This window comes from Olea europaea, chromosome 10 (assembly GCF_002742605.1).
Source record: "Olea europaea var. sylvestris chromosome 10, O_europaea_v1, whole genome shotgun sequence".
NCBI classification, from domain to species: Eukaryota; Viridiplantae; Streptophyta; class Magnoliopsida; order Lamiales; family Oleaceae; genus Olea; species Olea europaea.
The window spans coordinates 25,722,098-25,727,688 of record NC_036246.1 but is presented as its reverse complement, the minus strand read 5'-3'; positions in this window follow the sequence as shown (position 1 = coordinate 25,727,688).

Here is a 5,591-nt window from a genome sequence, read left to right as displayed (position 1 = left end):
TGAATTACCTACAATGCATGAATTTAACTGGATTAAGTCACAATTCAACCATTTTATCCATGTTTAAGTCATGTTTGTGAACCTAATAAGTGTGTTAAAACACACTTATCAATACTGCATTCCTCTAGGAATTTAGCAAATGGTCCTGGATATTGTTCACCTGAACCATCATATATGCCATAGTATTTACCCCCACGGTCAAATTTGACGTTTTTAATGCTTTTGCTGAGCTGATTCTCAACTTCGGTTTTATAGTTTTTCAGCACATCCAATGACTGTGATTTTTCATGAATGAGATATATGTAGCCATATCTTGAAAAGACGTCTATAAATGTTATAAAATATTGTTGATCATTCCAAGAACCAGTAGGAAATGGGCCACAAATGTCCGTATGTATAAGTTCTAAGATATCCAAAGTCGTCTTGGCTTGAAATCTCCTTTTATTGTTCTGTTTTGCCTTTATACAATTAACACACAAATTATAATTTGTTAAGTCAAGAGGGTCAAGAATCTCATCAGACACAAGTCTCTCAATTCTCGTCTTGGAGATCGATCTAATCTCTTGTGCCACGACGAGGTAGAATTCTTGTTGATTAATTTTCACTTTACACTTCGAGTACTTACATGCAAGGTTTCATTAAAAGAAGTAGTTGTATCAATTGAATAAGGATTATCATAACCTGATAAAGAAGTGGAACCAACCAATTTTTGAATCATGAAACAAACTGAATTTTCCTTTCCTAAGTGAACAAAAATATCCATATTTGTTCAAAGTAGAAATAGAAATCAAATTCCCTCTAAAAGACAGTAAAATAAATGTTTCGTCAAGATCCAAATAAAATTCAGTCTTTAACAATAATCTAAATTTTCCTATTGCCTCTACTTCTACCATCTTGCCATCACCAAAATAGATGTATCTTTCACCATCACTTGATTTTGGCAACTGAGACAACCTTGCATAGACACATTGATGTGAGTTATTGCACCAGAAGCTATCCATCATGTGTGTCTAGGCATCGAAGTTAAATTAAACTCAAAACAAACCAAATGAAGAATAATATCTTTCGTCACACGCTATGCGTGATAATTGGTACAATTCTTCTTCTTATGACTTGTAGCTCCATAAAAGAAACAACCACCCTCAGTTTGTTCCTTATGTTGTTTCTTTTGTGATGCTATACCCGCGGCTTCTTTATCAGTTTTTCCTTTTCCTTTATACCTCATTAAGTAAGGTTTGCCAAAGTGTACTAGTTCCAGCATTTTCATTCTTGGCAAATCTCTTCTCAAGATCTTTAAGGAAAACTTTAGCCGTGTTTACTTCATTAGACATAGTGCCCCAAAAATGGTTCTGGAATAGCACGTTTCATGACCATTAAGTTTGTACGATTCGATCTTTCCCACTTTTCTATCTCTCTCTTGCCATTAGAGGTACTCTCATCAGTAAGTTTAGTAGGTTGATCGATCCGTAAAGTAAGGTCTAGGTCCATGACTCTAAGAACGATCAATACATTCTCTTGCCACACCTTGAAGTTCATGCCATTAAGGATTGGAATTGAGTTGATGCTAGTAGAGATATTAGCAGCAGAACTTGAAACTGAATTAGAGAACAATTATTACGAATGGCTCACATGGATATCCTTAATATGCAAATAATATAATTATCAAATAATGGTAGGGCCCATCACAAGATACCTAACACAACATCAATACTAGTTTTTGGATAGAAATATTGACTTGTAAGTGGTATTCTTGTTGTATTGATCAAACATTAACAATAAATACATGTTAATCAATAAACCTTTCTTTGGACTGATTTATTGATTACACATAAACCAAATAATAATCACATGTTTACCACCTCAGGTGCATGTGAAATTTATCCAAATATTGACTTTCCATTGGGCCAATCAATATTCATATGAATAACACACACACAAACACCTTTTAATACTCTAAGTTAATCAATTTCCACAAGAGAGGTTGCTTTGGCAACATGTTGCCTCAATTAACTAACTTTCGAACATTATATCTCTTAAAAGAGTTCATAGTACCAAATTTTGAAAAAGAGAATCACCAATTTTGCATATTTTATTTAGTTTTAAACTTTAGGGGCCTTAGGGTTAATATTTCAAGACTTTAGGGGTGCAAAATTCATCAATTCAAAACTTTAGGGGCCAAAATTAATAAATTTAAAACTTTAGGAGCCAAAAATTGACCAATTCAAAACCTTAGGATCAAATTTTAAAAATTGAAACTTCGGGGGTCAATTTGAATTAATTATAAACTTTAAGGACTTTAATTATAAAATTCAAAACTTTAATGGGCCAAATTAAATAATTTTCAAACTTTAGGGACTGAATTATTAAACTCAAAACTTAAGGGCCCAATTGGATGAACTTTAAAACATTAGGGACTTAATTCTTAAAATTGAAATCCTAACCCTAATTGCAAGAAGGGGCCTCAAGTAATCCAATTTACACATGAGGCCCCCGTGTCCCAAATCTTGCTGAAATAGAAAGAAAACCCTAAAAAAAATTTCCCTTCCTCATCGCAACAGCCCAGCGCTGCTGTGTCATCCTTGACTATGGCGCTGACAATCTTTTTTTTTAAAACCTAAATTATCTGTCATGAAATCTGAATCCAAAACCAAAGAATACATAATCTGAAATTTTCAATGAAGAATATACCGCAAAAGTTCTCAAATTCAACAAAATATAAATCCAAAAATTGTCAAATCTAAAAACTTAAAAGATTATTGCAAGAACCAAAAAAAATATTTGATTCTCAATTATTCAACATGAAAAGGCTCTGATACCACTTGTACGATATTTTATTTGTTACTTTAAAAAAATCACCGAATCTTCATGTTGGATCATCAAGAAATTTGAGATCTATAGCGGAAGCGTACCTGAATCAGAATAATTGATGCAATAATCGAATCCTGTGACTTAGTCTTTCAAATCTACATATAGTCTCCTTTTCTCTCTGTGATAGGATGCAGAAGAGAATGAACAATACATACTTTTTGTGATTCCGGGACCATAACTATTTATATATATTGAAGCCCTTTGACCTAATTCGGCCCATAATAGAATTATGAATCTGAGCCCGGTCTCTATACATATATAAACCCACACTTTAATTGGATGTATGTATAATGGCCTGAAATCGAAGCTTATTAGATCACTTTAAATGGGCTCAACTGAATTCGATAGCCTTTAATTTAATACATGATAATTTACACATATAAGCCCACGTGATCGTTTAAAATTCCTTGCATTGCGGGCAGTCGTCTTGGCTAACTCCACATGCTCTTCTCTATCATGCTAGTCCTCTTTTTCCCACCACAACTTTTGCATTCAAGAATGTGGGATAATTTCTACATCGATCGAATCGGTGAATTATATTTATCATAACAAAAAGGTTTAGCAAAGCACTATTCGTGGATTGGTTTTTATTTGTTTGTATTTAGTTTTCATTTTAATGAAGTGTGGTTAAGACTTATGATTTAGCTCGTGCATATTCATCCTCGTCCAATTTTAGTTCCTACAAATTTGACATATGATGGCTGACATATTTTTCTCTATGCTGGCGTCCATAAATTTTCCAATGAATACACACGACTCCAGCTATCACATATTTCCTAACACTTCCAATGAATACAACTAAGAAAAAGGGTTTGGAACGAATATATAAATTAGTTCAGCATATAAATATGCCAATTACTTTTGGAAAAAATGATTGGTTACCATCATAAGAATTGTGATGTTAATTCCATTCTTTGACTGTCAAAAAATTACAATATTCTTGATAGTACACAAAATAATTAAATAGCAAGAACCTAATTTTTGTGATGTCAACTTCCCGTTCCCCAAAATTTCCAACAGTAGATGCAGTGAATAACATTTAAACAAATTATAAGCTTAATGACCAATTTGAAACCAAATTATGTGTGAAGCACTCGGACAGTTCTAGTAGTGATCTTTAATGCATATAAGGAGTGCATATTTTTATTATTTTATTGAAAAAAGGATGAATGTTATCTTCGAATATTTTCCAAAATTTGAAATTTCCAATGAAAGAGATTTTGACGCCGGGTACGATAGCGATTATTCTATTGGCTTGTTGTAGCAAATGATTCGCAAGAAAGAAACGAAAGAAAACGCCCAAAAACCAGAGAAAATACTCTGAAATCAACTCAATATTATTAATAATGTAGAATAACCAAAATTAACCTACAAGTCGGGTTAAATAGTTGCAAAATACGAAATTATAGGAAACAAATTATCAAAAATAGCAAAATTCCGAAATTATACCAGAATAAAATATTAAGTAAAAAAAGTAGGTTGCCAAAAATTTGGCTCAATTCGAGTTTTCTAACATATGGGAAAAGAGAAACGATATATTACCATAAATATCACAAAATAACTAAAAATTGAATTTCAGAAAGGAAAACAGTGGATTTTGGGCTCGAAATTGACGCCCATCGAGTATAGGCCACGACGTGCGCGCTGAAGAGAGCTTTTCGAATTGGAGTCATAATAGCGATTCTGATAACCGTAGCCAAAATTATGGCCAAATTATCAAAGATGTGTCAAATTCCCTCAATCAAAAAAATAATTGCGATTCATTTCCTATCTTTGTGCTGATCCGTCATCTCATGGTATCTCAATACCATCATTGTGTATCCGACAAATCAGCATCACTCAACTCGAATCCTCCTACAACAGTCACCTCGGGTTGAAAAGAACTTGCCTTCGAGTTCACAGTAGCTTCATCGGGCTCCACGAAACAAGGGTTTAGGTATTTCACATTGAAGACGTCAGAGATCTTCAAATGGCTAGGGATGCGCAACCTGTAAGCATTATTATTGATCTTCTGCAGCACTTCACAAGGTCCAATCTTCCGCTCCTTTAGCTTATTGTACTCCCCAGCTTGGAAAATGATCACGAGTAAATACTACCCAAACAAAATCACCAACATCAAACAACACATGGCGCCGATGACTATCTGCTTGAGCCTTGTACTTAGTATTACTATCCTGAATATTACAATCACGGTGTGGGACTTCTCAATCGGAACTTGCCCTCGACGACCATGACCACGTCCACCAACCATTATAACTGATGAAATTTATCTCCCAAGAAAATGCTAACGCTCTGATACCAACTGACGTCGGGTAAGATAGTTATTATTCTATTGGCTTGTTATAGCAGATGATTCGCAAGAAAGAAACGAAAGAAAATGCTTAAAAACCAGAGAAAATACTCTGAAATCAACCCAATATTATTAATAATGCAGAATGACCAAAATTAACCCACAATCCGGGTTAAATAGCTGCAAAATACGAAATTATAGGGAAATTACCAAAAATGGCAAAATCCCGAAATTACACCAGAATAAAATATTAAGTAAAAGAAGTAGGTTCCCAAAAATTTGGCTCGATTTGAGTTTTCTAACATACGGAAAAAGGTAAATGAAATTTTACTATAAATAGCAAAAAATAACTAAAAATTGAATTTCGGAAAGAAAAACAGTGAATTTTGGGCCTGAAATTGATGCCCACCGAGCATAGCTCTGTGGCTACGAC